We start from the raw sequence: 15,000 nt of genomic DNA on the forward strand, positions 1-15,000 counted from the left end.
AATTTGCATTGATTCGTTATAACTAGATACAATCCTTATCTCTCTCTCTCTCTCTCTCTCTCATATAATTAAACTTGCCCTTATGCTGTACCTAACAAGTTATGTTTTAGGTAACTATTTCTACAGCTCTCTCCCTCTCTCTCTCTCTCTCTCTCTCATAAAAATAACCTTGCACATAAGCTGTACCTAACAAGTTATGTTTTAGGTAACTAATGTTACATTCTCTCTCTCTCTCTCTCTCTCTCTCTCTCCTCTCTCTCTCTCTCTCTCTCATAAAAACAAACTTGGCACATAAGCTGTACCTAACAAGGTTGTTTTAGGTAACTATTGGTACAACTCTCTCTCTCCTCTCTCTCTCTCTCTCTCTCTCTCTCTCCTCTCTCCTCTCCTCTCTCTCTCTCTCTCTCTCTCTCATAAAAACAAACTTGCATACCTAACAAGTTATGTTTTAGGTAACTATTGGTACAACTCTCTCTCTCTCTCTCTCTCTCTCTCTCTCTCTCTCTCTCTCTCTCTCTCTCTCTCTCTCTCTCTCTCTTCGTGAACAGGCAAAGCAATCACCCTCCAGTCCCTCTCTCTCTCTCTCCCTCTCTCTCTTCGTGAACAGGGCAAAGCAATCACCTCCTCTCTCTCTCTCTCTCTCTCTCTCTCTCTCTCTCTCTCTCCTCTCTCTCTCTCTCTCTCTCTCATCAAGCAATTTCTTTTTTTGTCATGAAATCTCCGATCTCTTTTCCTCGTCATGGGGAAGAATATTAAGGCCAATAGCAATTTCCTCATAAGAGAACAAATATGATTGAATCTTTTCAATCTAATTGGTAAGGATGGAAACTGGGAGAAGAGACTTAAGACTATTTTGATTGGGAAAAGGTTTTCTTTGTCTTTGTACCTTTCCAAAAAATAATATTTGAAAGGAATTGACTGTTCTATTTGGGAATGGATTTCTTATTACTTTCCCATAAAGACTACTTAGCGGTTGGAAAGTTTAAATTGCCGCTCATGAAGGAGAGAGACAAGGGATAGTGATATTACCCTCTCAAACAGGACGACGTCCTAGAAACTGACCATATATATAATATATATATATATATATATATATATATATATATATACTATATATATATATATATAAAATGCATTTATATTTGATATATAATATATATACATATATATATATATACACATGTATGTATTTGTATATATAACTGTGAATATATATATATATATATATATATATATATATATGTTTATATATACATATATATATACATATATATACACACATATATATACATATATATACATATATACACATATATACTGTATATATATGTCATTGACTTTTATCTTTCTTCGTGGCTTGAGTGGCATGGTCACTGGCATACAGGTATCCTGGACCAGGGTTCAAATCCCGGCCGGTCTGATACTATAGGCTTTGAGTGATTTCGCCTGGGGCTCTGATCCCGAGGTCGTTAAGAGAATCCAGACTTTAATGTATTAATATATATGGCTTATTTGAAATGTATGTATATATATGTTTGTATATATATTTGTATGTATATATATATGTATATATATATGTATGTATATATATGTGTATATATATGTATGTATGTATATATATATATATATATATATATATATATATATATATATATATATATATATATATATATATATATATATATACTCAGGAAGAATAGATGGAGTTGGAAGAGAAAGGGTAGGAATGATGTTGACACAAAGAGCAGTAAAGGCATTAATAGGAGTAGGAGGATATGACAATGATGATGATGATGATGATGACTTTTAACAGATGACTTTACCTTTTTAGAAGAAATTTTCAAATCTTTGATCTTTTAAGATGATCTGAGTTTCATAAAGTCACCCTACTGTGATCTCTAGTCTCCATCGATGTTGACATCAAAGAGCTTCGTAGATAGGAAAGGAAACATATTTAAAGATGAAAGAAAGCCCCATTTTAGAGGTTAAGAATTTTAGAAACGGATCATTGCAATATATGGTTTGGTACATTATAGCAACTAGTCAACGTACACATTTCTTTCAACTATCTAATATCTTGTTTTCAAAATAGATTATTATTATTATTATTATTATTATTATTATTATTATTATTATTATTATTATTATTATTATTATTATTATTATTATTATTATTATTATTATTATCATCATCAATTGCTAAGCTACAACCCTGGTTGGAAAAGCAGGATGCTATAAGCCCAGGGGCCCCAACAGGGAAAATAGCCCAATACGGAAAGGAAACAAGGAAAAATTAAATATTTTAAGAACGGTAAGAACAATATCCAACAGATTTTACAGATTTTAGCACAAAGCCCTTGGAAGGATATTGGGAGTTGAATGCAGGACAGGATTAGAAATGAAACTATTAGAGAGATTACTCGAGTGTCATTGATGAGATCACGAAGAGGGACAGATGGAGATGGTTTGGGCATGCTCTTCACACTCCCCAAGAAAGATTAGTTCACCAAACTTTAAAATGAACTTTACAAGGTACTAGAAGAGTTGGAAGACCCAGACCTACATGATTGAGGACTAAGAAGCGGGAAGTAGGAGGTTAGAAATGAAACTATAAGAGAGATTACTGGAGTGCCATATGTGAATGAGATCGTGATGAGGGGTAGATAGAGTTTAGTTTACAAAACTTTAAACTGGTCTCCATTAGGCACTAGAAGAGTTGGAAGACCTAGGCCTACATGGCTGAGGACAATGAAACGTGAAGTAGATGATAATCGGAGAAGTATTGAATTAAAAGCTCAAGATAGAGACGATTGACGAATTCTAACCGAGGCCCTTTGCGTCAATAGTCGCAGGAGGAGATGATGATGATGAATTATAATGAGATAATATAATGAAATATCAAATAAACTCTGATATAATGAATGAAATCAGTAACATTGGCGAACTTACGTAACATCGCTTCTCCGACTTCGTTATGTAACTACATTCTAATGTTATTCGCAAAAATTCATAATTTTTTTTTTTCCTGTAATTTCTGCCATAGAAGTTATTGCCTTCCATAAAAAAGGCAACGAAAACTAGAATATTCAAAGCTAAAGATGAGGCTTCGTAGTACATTGTTGTCTGAGACTTGAATTCAATGTAAACACAAATTTGCATATGGACGACCACATTGCGTGGGCAATATTCATATTTCTCTCTCTCTCTCTCTCTCTCTCTCTCTCTCTCTCTCTCTCTCTCTCTCTCTCTCTCTCTCTCTCTCTGTATATATATATATATATATATATATATATATATGCATGTATACAATATGTATACATATATACGGATAATATATATATATATATATATATATATATATGTATACATATATGTATATATCTATCTATCTATCTATCTATCTATCTATCTATATATATATATATATATATATATATATATAATATATATATATATATATATATATATATATCCTTGAAAGTGTCAATTACGCAAACAATTGAAGGTTTCAGAATTCCTGTTTTATACAGTTTTCCTTTCGAGATAAGAATGTTCTTTAATTCCAGTTTTAAGAAAATGATTATGAAAGAGCTATGAATCTACCTAGCATTAAAATAAACAACTTTTCCTTTTGTGATAAATATTTAAGGAAATGGATAAACAACTCTCTCTCTCTCTCTCTCTCTCTCTCTCTCTCTCTCTCTCTCTCTCTCTCTCTCTCTCTCTCTCTCTCTCTCAAAACTGTAAGCACCCACTACATACTTTTTCATTCATCACTATTAATTCTATTTCTCTTTTCATTTCCTTTTCCTCTTCGAATGTAACAATAGCATATAGTCTCACTATAAATTCTGTTATTTTCAAAGATAAATCATAATCTTACTTTCTCTTTACTACGACCTTTGCAAGATTTGCAAGATTTGGAACCAAAAACACCATATAACCTTTTTTTTTATCTCCCGTTTTCTATAATTTTCTCTATGAGTTAGAGCATTGCGTGGATAGTTACTGCCAGTAAATTTCGCTAATAGGCCATTTTCCCCTCAATAATCTATATAATAACCTTGCTAGCCGAGAAAAAATGGCTTTAAATCATCGTCTTACGAGAGATTAAATCTTGGTTTTCATGCGTTGTAGAAATGCCTTGTTTTCTTCTCAGTGAGAAATAGAACAGTCAGCATATTAATTATGTGAATTGAAAATAGTAAATCATAACTTTACGATATATATATATATATATATATATATATATATATATATATATATATATATATATATATATATATAAAAGATATTTTCATTGTTTTTTATTTTCAAACTTAAAAAAATAAAGATTGTACGAAAATTTACAAGTTGAAATTTTCGGAATTTTTAGTGCTCAAGGACAGTGCATTATTATGTATAAATATGTATGAATATTTATCTATTTACAATTATATATGAATGTATATATATATATATATATATATATATATATATTCATATATATATACTATATATATACTATATATATATTATAAATATGTATATATATATATATATATATATATATATATATATATATATATGTATATATGTATATATACATATATTTATTATGTATAAATATGTATGAATATTTATCTATATATGATTATATATAAGTGTATATATAAATGCATATATATATATATATATATATATATATATATATATATATATATATATATATAACGGATTTTGAGCGAAGCGAAAAATCTATTTTTGGGTGAGATGGCCATGTCGTCCTGATGGAAGTTCCTATAGGGTAGCTTCCTAGGGTATATTACAACTACGGCGATATTCCCAGAGAATTTACCTTAAGGTACCAGAATTCTAACTCCTGGAACGAGTATCCCTCGTGAAAGGGATATCGCGACATATCAGAGGACGTATTCTAGACACGTCACATGGCAATCTACATCCTGGACAGAGATTTCGTCTCGTAGGAGGTGATTGACGAGATACGAATTCGGGAAAGAAAAAGGGGGAGCCGCTCCCAAGGCTTCCCTATCCCCCGATTCGTATGCGTGCCTGGCGCCAATCCTGGCGCCATCTGTATTCCTTGTAGCGTACACGAGGTGCTACAGATACTGTATGTAGGGAGGGGTCCTACAGCCCTTTCTTAGAAAGGCAAGGGCGGGTCCATCAGGACGACATGGCCATCTCACCCAAAAATAGATTTTTCGCTTCGCTCAAAATCCGTTTTTTGGGCTCAAGCCATGTCGTCCTGATGGAAGTGTACCAGAGCATTACTGTATCTGTGGATTCTCAGAACGTGCCGTACTCCCCGGAGGTAATTTTTTCCCGGTCGACTAGACCTAGAGACCTAAGATGTTACCGTTATACATCTTTTCAACTAACTATAAACTATGTTAGAGCTTCCTGCCCCCTAGAGGGAAGAGTCCTACTAGACTCTGGAAAAGTCTCGAAGAGTACATATATCTATGTATGAATACCAGGCAAGCTAATATAGTGGTCTCGCCCTATATTAAGTAAAGCATAGTTTGTAAAGGACCACTGCGTCAATATGAAATATCGACCAGTTTTCCGCACAATACTTGTATTGGACAAAGGTTTTATATCCGCATAGGAGGAAAACCAATGCAACATAGCTTGCATAAAGGAACAATTCTATTAGAATTATCCCAGATAAGGTACATAGAATGAATGCTCAATTATACCAATAAATTGACACAGGTGAAGGAGACGCAAGGTTCTCAAGAACCAGATTATTGACAGGCAATAAATAGACAGGTTAACCACAATTATATATATATATATATATATATATATATATATATATATATATATATATATATATATATATATATATAAGAAGAGGATAACCCAAAACTTTAAGCATAAGTATAATAGTAAACAGAGCTTGTTTGTCTGAAAGAAAAAACATTAGATGCCACTTTTAAGATACCGAGGTATCAAAGTCATAAAAGCCTGTATTACAAATCAATGACATTAGCGTTAGAAACGCTCGGCACACATGTCTGCACTTATGCTAGGTTCACCTTCGGAAATGGAACAGTCTGGATGGGCAACACAGTGCCCTCACTTAGTTTGTAGTACAGTATGTAACTACACACTCACCCTGGAATTAATCGTCCCAATTAAGACCACTGTTCCTCGCAGAGTTAAACAGTAGGGTTAACACCGCGACCCACTGCTACCACAGATCTCTTTTAGTTCCTCTACTTGCTTCGCATAGTGGCGAAAGAACACTCTGGAAGACTTCCAGCCAGTGTATGAACGGAGATGTTCAAAATCCATACAATTAAAGAAATTTAAGAATGAGGCTACTTTCCTCGGATCGTGACCTGCGGGTGTATTGTCAGGATCCGCTCTGCGAATAAAATATGTGATTTTAGCTCTGAGTTGATTCAGAGATAAATTTGAGCCTGATGTTTCTCCCCTGAATAGTTGACCACCCTTGAAGTCTGAAGTTCTATGAAGATAGACCTTTAGGCATTCTACTGGACATAGAGATGCATCTTCTTTCAGAGGGCAGATTCTCCAGGGACCCCACCTGTTGGTGGGTAACTCATTCTTGGCGAGAAACGTAGGATCCGGAAACAGGTTCAGTTCTTCCCCATCCAGGAACTGAACACGACCTGCCTCTCTCGAGAGGCTACAATCTCACTAACCCTGGCCCCGGACGCGAGTGCAAAATAGGAAAATAACTTTTTGTGTCAAATCCTTTAACGCACACTCTTCATTGCTCAACAGAGAAGCGAAATGAAGAACTTGTCTAAAGACCATGAAATGGGCTTTGGAGGTGCTGAAGGTCTGAGCCTAGCACAGGCTTTCGGGACTTTATTAAAGATCTCGTTACCTAGGTCGACCTGGAAGGCATATAGAATGGGTCTTGTCAAAGCAGACTTACACGCTGAAATCGTGTTCGCTGCCAACCCTTGACCATGGAGGTGGGGAAAAAAGATAAGCAGAAGTCTGTCAAGATCTCCTGCGGAATCTTCGCCTTGACAAAAGGCCACCCATTTTCTCCAAGATGACTCATATTGCCTTTTAGTAGATTTGCATTTATAATCCTCAAGGAAGTCTATACTGGCTTTCGAAATCCCGAAACGCTTTCTCACCGCTAGGGAGAGAAAATCATGAACTGCAGGGTCCGGGTTTTCTGTAATGAAGCGCAGACAGTTGACTTCTGGACTCGCTGGGTCAGAACTGGATCTGGTAGTGGTACAAACTTCAGCTACAGTTCCAATGCCAGGAGGAACCACACGCTGTTCGGCCACTTGTGGGCCACTATTGCCGCTACCCTTTGAAGGATCTCAGTTTGTTGAGGACCCTCAACAGAAGGTTGTGAGGAGGGAACAGATAAATCTTGGACCATCTGTTCCAGTCGAGGGACATCGCGTCCACTGCTTCCGCTAAGGGGTCCTCGTACGGGGCACGTACAGGGGCAACTTCTTGTTGTCTTTCGTCGCAAAGAGTTCTATCTGCAATTCTGGGACTGATTCAGAATGAAGGAGAATGATCCTGCGTCTAAGGACCATTCCGGCTCTATCGGTGTGAACCTGGATAGAGCGTCCGCCGTCACATTGCGGACTCCTTGAAGGTGAACTGCCGAATGGTACCACTTCTTCTTTTCCGCCAATCGGAAGACGGCCAACATCACCTGGTTGAGAGGTGGTGACCTCGATCCTTGTCGATTCAAGTATCTCACAACTACCTCGCTGTCTATTACCACTTTATGTGGAACGAATGACGCGGGGAGACTTTCTTTAAGGTAAGGAGCACTGCCCTAGCTTCTAGAAAGTTTTATGAGAAAGGTCTTGAATAGCCTGGACCAAGTCCCCTGGACTTTTTTCCGATGAGAGTGACCTCCCCATCCCTCCTTCGAGGCGTCTGAGTGAATCGTCACCGACGGGGGAGGTGGCTGAAGAAGAACCTGACTTCTTTAGATGTCTGGCTTGGGACCAAGGCCTGAGAAGAGTACTTACCCGAAGCGGCTGGTCTTCTCAGATCTCTTCACGCGTTTGATGCATAACTTCTCCAAACTCCGATTGCATCCTTTAGCTGTGCTCTTAGCACTGGGTCTGTCACCGAAGCAAACTGGAGAGAGCGCAGTACTCTCTCCTGCTCGTGTCTTGATATCCTTTCGAAATCTTGAAGTCTCTTGACAGAACCTGCTATCTCCTTCCTTTTCTTCGCCGGGGTGGAGAAACGGTGTGACAAAAGGTCCCAGTGGATCTTAGCCACTGGAACTTTTGAGATGGAGAAAGTCGAGACTTTTTCTGTTGATCTTGAAGCCTAGGTACTCTAGGAACTGGATCACTTGACTGGAAGCTTGCAAGCATTCTGTCTCGGATGCTGCCCACACCAACCAGTCGTCCAGGTAGGCTACTACCTGAATTCCCTTTAGGCGAAATTGTTTGAGAGCTACGCTCGCAAGCTTCGTAAAAATCCTTGGGGCTATGTTTAGCCCGAATGGCATGGCTCCGAAGGCGTATAGTCTTCGTTGTAGCCTGAACCCTAGGTAGGGGGAGAGTCGATGGCTAATTGGAATGTGCCAGTAGGCGTCTGACAAGTCTATAGAGACGGAATATGCCCTCTTGGGCAGTAAGGTCCTTATGTGTTGCAGTGTTAGCATTTTGAATTTGCAATTCACTATGAACTTGTTAAGTGGCGACAAGTCCAGAATGACTCTGAGGTTTTCCGAGTCTTTCTTGGGAACACAAAACAGCCTCCCTTAGAAATTGATGGGCTTCACCCTTTTTCTCCAACCGTTCTTGAACGTACTCCTCCATAACGGGGGTGGAGTGTTGGAAAAACCGAAGGTACGGGGGTGGAGTGCTGTACCAGCTCCCGCCCAGTCCATTCTTGAGTAGGCTGTGGGCCCAGGGATCGAAGGTCCACCGATCCCGAAATTTCAGAAGTCTCCCTCCTTCCGGTATCACCTCACTTGGACTGCCGTCCTGAGGTCTTGCCTTCCTGACCACGACCACCCCTGAATCCCCTTCCCCTTGAGGGGCGTCTAGACGAGCCTCTGGCTGCTCCTCTAGGCTTTGCTCGAAAGGAAGTAGACTGCCCTTCGAACGCTGGGGTGAATGCCGTGGACTGTGTCGACACGGCCTGGGGTACCCACTGAAAGGTGGTCGGTGTTTGTGCCACGATCTGGGGCACTGGGGGCAATGGCAATTGCAGTTGCTGTTGCTGTCTAAGAGGCTTGGCTGGCCGAGACGGTAGCCTAGTCCTCATAGTCTTCCTCTTTGGTTGAGGACCCTCATCCGGGGAAGACTTTCTTTTGATAGCCAGGCCCCACTTCTGGAGAAGGTTTCTATTCTCCAAGGTGGCTTTATCAACAACTTCTTTGACCAAGTCGGTAGGGAAAAAGGTCTTTTCCCCAAATGTTGGAGGAGATTAGTTTCTTTAGCTCGTGCCTCACCGTAGCCGAGGTAAACACGAACTCCCTACAAGCTCTCCTTGCCTTGACGAAGCCATAAAGGTCCTTCGTCACTGTGGCCAGATGAGGCTTGGCCACTACCATGAACATTTCATGGACCTTGGGGTCACTTGCCATCGTCTCGAGAGTAGTCTGAAGAGACATTGAGGCAGTCAGTCTTTCTTTTGTATCGAACTCACTTCGCAAAAGAAAGTCAGACAGCTTAGGGAGGTCCTAGCCGAACTGACGTCCGGCAATATCAGCCTCCAACTTTCCCACTGAGAACGTAAGATGGACGTCCTTCCAGTCTTTGTGGTCCATAGGCAGGGCCAGCGACAAGGGTTTACACTCCTCTAGGGAGGGGCAAGACTTGCCGGCCTCGATTGCTTTTAGTACAGCCAGAAACCCTTTCTGTAAAAGGGGGAAGGCTCTAGTAGGCGAGGACACAAAGGAAGGGAGCTTCCTATTCAATGCAGCTACCTTTGAGTTAGAGAAGCCCCTCTCTTTCATCGAGGATGAAAGTAGAGCTTGAGCCTTAGCATGGTCCATCACTATGACCTCCTTCGGCTCTGTCTCCTCCTTTGAAGCTGGTTCCTTCCTCAGCCGGACATAACAGTCCGGATATGATGCCTTGCTGGTCCAGAATTCCACCCTCCAGGGGAACTGAGCCCAGCTTATCCGAGATGACGATCTTTCCAGTCGTCATCGGCATGTGCTCAGCATACCTCCATGGGTTAGCATCTGAGCACAAGGGAAGGTCTTTCACATTGAGCTTTTTCTGGGGCCCATGTGATTCTGCAAGGCACTGCATTCGCAGTTCCATTGCAGCCGCCTTCTCCTGATTCTCCTTCTGTATTTGTTGGATCATTCCAACAATAGAAGAGAGGGCCTGTCCCAGCTCTACTGGGAGACCGGCCGATGTAGAGGGGCTTGAACTTCATCCTGGGCTTCTGCCAGGAGGTCTTCCTCCTGACACCCGTCCACATCAGACATCCTGTCATTTAGCTGGATGTCTTGCATCGCGACCGCGACTTCAGCATCCACCTGGATCTGAACTTAGGGGATCTCCTCTTGAGGCTGGGGAATCACTGCATCAGCTGATGCCTTAGGGAAAAGATACGCCCTCATCTTCTCACTTGGAAGATAAGGGCCAGAAGTGTTCTTTTGGAAGCCCCTTACCCAGGTACGAAGCTTCTTCCTAGCTATTTAAATGTCTCATTAATCAGGTTAGTGCACACAGTACATACCTGAGGGTCCCAATACCGGAGATCATCCTTGGAGACAGCGTATGCTGCGTGTCTCCTACAAAACTCATGTCCGCAGAGGTTCTTGCTGCTGACATTGCAGAAAGCACTTCCCCACTTCGGAGTGTCCTTCTGTAAAGAGAAGAAATTTCCATGAGTATCAAGTGAACTATGTATCACTGGATATGCATAGTATAGCATAACAATTCAGAAAGGAAAGACACACACTTGTGTTTCCCTCACAACCCATTGTTGCAGCCTTCCAGATAATAAAATAAAAAATGGTTTATCTCTTCTAGAGTAACCAATGCAAGGTTTCCAGAGGAAACAGGTGGAGCTCACACCTAAGCAATGATTTTAAAATCCTGGATAATAGACAGGGAAGAACTCAGCTTCCTATCTGAGGGCAACAGCAAAGGGGTGTGCAAGAAAACACAATAGTCATAGAAGATACAGTGCTGTACCAAAACCTTTACTATAGTTTTCTTCTTACTGTATATGCTATACAGAAGAATACTAGTACAGTATAGGGGGATGTGTGCCGGCCTGCCTTTGCCGGCCGGCACACACCACAACTAGCTTTAAAGTATACTACTTAACAGCTATAGGGCGGCAGCACTCTGGTTCAAATGCCTGTGCCGGTCGGCAGCAACTGCCGGCCGGTAACAGCCAGTGTTGGCCGGCAATGGCTGCCGGCCAGCAACTACACAAGGTAGTACCCAGCTGCCGGCCACACTCTTGGTGACCGGCAGCTCTTGGTGACCGGCAGACAAGGACTGACATAAGCCGGCCGGCAAAGGTACAAGACCGATGCCAGCCGGCAGCAAAAGAACCAGAGGACTACACCTGCCCGGCTGCCGGCCTATGAGGCCGGCAGCCGGGACAGGTACAGCACTAGAAGAAAAATAGAATGGATGCCGGGATAAGAGTGTACACAACCTCCAAGCCCGGCAACCGAAAGAGTGCATATAAGGAAGGGGAGAAACTAATTCAGGCTTCCTTGACCAATGCCGTCCGGCTCTGCCGGCAGGCATGGATGAGGGACCAAGAGAGGTCCGGGCAGCACTCGAAAACATAAGACCCTTGCCGGCCAGCAGCTCTGCCGGCCGGCAATGGGCTGAGTCAATTCCACATCCCAACCTATACTAGGTCCAGAAGTAGAACGACGTACAGTACAGTAAGACCCCTGCCGGCCAGCTCTGCCGGCCGGCAAGGTACAGTACAGTAATGGCTAGGCCATTACGGAGATAGAGGGGGAAGGGACAAGAGGGTCCTGCCAACCTTGCTTTAGTGACAGATCACCCGCAGCCAAGAAACTTATCTTAGCCTAAGGGAGATCTAAGGGGAAAGGCCAGCAATACTTGCCAGCTTCCAGAGCACTAAAGCAAGGAAGGCGTTGCTACTCCCAAGGGAAGAACTTATCCTCCCCCGAGAACAGCAACAGGACTAGTCTGGTAGATCACAAAAGAAGGAATCATAACTACAGAAACCTTCGGTAGTGACCTAAGGGAGCTAAGCTCCCTTTGTATGTGTTAGGTCAGCGAGGGGGACTCTGCCCTAAGCCAGACAACACAGACTCAGACTAAAAACTCTGTTGTTCTGTCCCTCTTGAACCATAACTACAGGAACAGGAAGGTACAGTAACACCCTAGTATAGTTTTATCGAAAATAAATTCGGAAAAAACCACTTAGGGATAAGCCCAAGGCTTAAACAGAGGGAAAGGGATTGCATACCTTCTCCGAAGAAAAGAAAGCAACCGGGGAGTATGATAAAGTATACTAAGGCTCCATAAGCAATTAGCCTAGGCACCAAGAGAATCGATTACCTAATTCACCGAAACTCACACGTATACAATCTTGGAAATATTCCACACAGTCTAAAATGTATAAAATATAGCCTAAAGCTTCAATAAAATTTTAATTACACTCGGAAAAACCAAAATCATGCATGAAGTACTAGGACCAAACGACTAGGCTACATGGCCTAGTGTAGGCCAGAATGGCGAATACTTTGCCAAATAATACTAAGCACGAAAGGAAATCCTATGTAATGCTAAATAGCTAAAATTTATTAAAGCAAAACAACCAGGAATGTCGCTCTGACTAACTAATTTATACCTAGCGAGCGACAGTGTCCAGGACACCTCTGGTAGGCTACGGCTCTTGTATCAAAGATTAATCCTATTAATCACTCAAAATTTTACCAAGAGCCTACATTTATACATAACAGACACTATACTCAACTTATCAGAGGCCGACGAAGACGAAGAAGCCATGAAAAGTCGAATAAATCCAAGATTTGCGAGAAAAACAGGAAAAAACACCGAGTTGTTAAGCTACGCAAAAAGGAATACAGATGGCGCCAGGCACGCATACGAATCGGGGGATAGGGAAGCCTTGGGAGCGGCTCCCCCTTTCTTTCCCGAATTCGTATCTCGTCAATCACCTCCTACGAGACGAAATCTCTGTCCAGGATGTAGATTGCCATGTGACGTGTCTAGAATACGTCCTCTGATATGTCGCGATATCCCTTTCACGAGGGATACTCGCTCCAGGAGTTAGAATTCTGGTACCTTAAGGTAAATTCTCTGGGAATATCGCCGTAGTTGTAATATACCCTAGGAAGCTACCCTATAGGAACTTCCATCAGGACGACATGGCTTGAGCCCAAAAATATATATATATATGTGTGTGTGTGTGTGTATATACTTATATATTTATTATGTATAATATATGTATATATATGATATATTATATATATATATATATATATATATAGTGTATATATATATATATATATATATATATATATATATATATATTATATATATATATATATATATATATATATATATATATATATATATATATATATATATATATATATATATATATATATATACAGTATATATGTATGTATTCATGAGTAAAAAATATGTGTAATATGTATATGTATATTGATAAATATCAACACAATATCGTGCTCAAATAGAAATAAATTTCTATCTCATACTTGGGATCGAACCCTAGCCCCTTCTAATGAAAGGCCAGGTCGCTTTCAACCATCCACGAGAGGCCATAAAAGCAGACGAAACCTAACTGCTAATATGCAGTTCCGGATTTACCTTGCGAGACATCAGTCTCTTACCAGCGAGTTTTCCGCGACTTCGCGGCCCACCAGGCGACACAATTGAATGAATTACTATCAATTGTGTCATTTGGTGGGCCGGGAAGTCGGGGAAAACTCGCTGGTAAGAGACTGATGTCTCACCTCTTAAATCCTAAACTGCAGATTAGCAGTTAGGTTCCGTCTTCTTTTATGGCTTCTGGTGGGTGGCGTGGTTGGAAGCGACCTGGCCTTTTTATTAGATGGGACCAGGGTTCGATCCCATGTATATATATATATATATATATATATATATACATATATATACATATATATGTATATATATACATATATATATGTATATACTTATATATATTTCTATATATATACATATGTAACACATGCATGTATGTATCGGTTTTTCCATGTGTGTGTGTCTGTAAATCTGAAGAGATGGAAAAGAATAGGCCAGACTATTCGGCGCCTGTGTGTAAGCAAAGGGAAAATGAACCGTAACCAGCGAGAAGGATCCAATGTAGTACTGTCTGGCCAGTGAAAAGACCCCATGACTCTCTAGCGGTAGTATCTCGATGGAATTTTCAGGTGATTTCCTTTTGTCATATACAAAACTGATCAGGAAGAGAATTCTTTTAACATTTGGCATAACAAAAAAAAAATCATATTATTCAGTATTTCTGTATCTGTAATATAGCAAATAAAGGTTTTAGACTTTCATAAGCATTTTTAAAATTTTTTTTTTTTTTTAGTTTTGTAATTGAATATATCAAAAGAACAAGAACGTGGTTTATAATATGCTTATGATCTCTTAAGGTGTTATTTTTTTTTTTTCAAAGCACGTCACCTAATTTTTTATTTCTTTTTTCAAAATTATCGTTGAATTTTATCTGACTGTTATTCTTAGAATAAGAGAAACTAAACTTTTTTTTTGGCTGACCCGTCACAAGTATGAAAGGGGTTACCGAAAATCAATTGGTATAGTCAAATTGAACAATCAGATTTTTTCTGTACGTTTCATTTTTTCAATCAAACTAACTCTCATGTGGGCAGATACAGGTGGACACACGACATATCCTTCTCAATTCTTTAAAGAATAGTTATTGTTTTATTTGTTTATTTATTTATTCATTTATTTATTCATTGAGAGTAAAATAATAAAAACAAGGTAGTAGTGTGGCAAGAGCACAAGCCGCCCA

Source organism: Palaemon carinicauda, chromosome 13 (genome assembly GCF_036898095.1).
Source record: "Palaemon carinicauda isolate YSFRI2023 chromosome 13, ASM3689809v2, whole genome shotgun sequence".
Taxonomy (NCBI): Eukaryota; Metazoa; Arthropoda; class Malacostraca; order Decapoda; family Palaemonidae; genus Palaemon; species Palaemon carinicauda.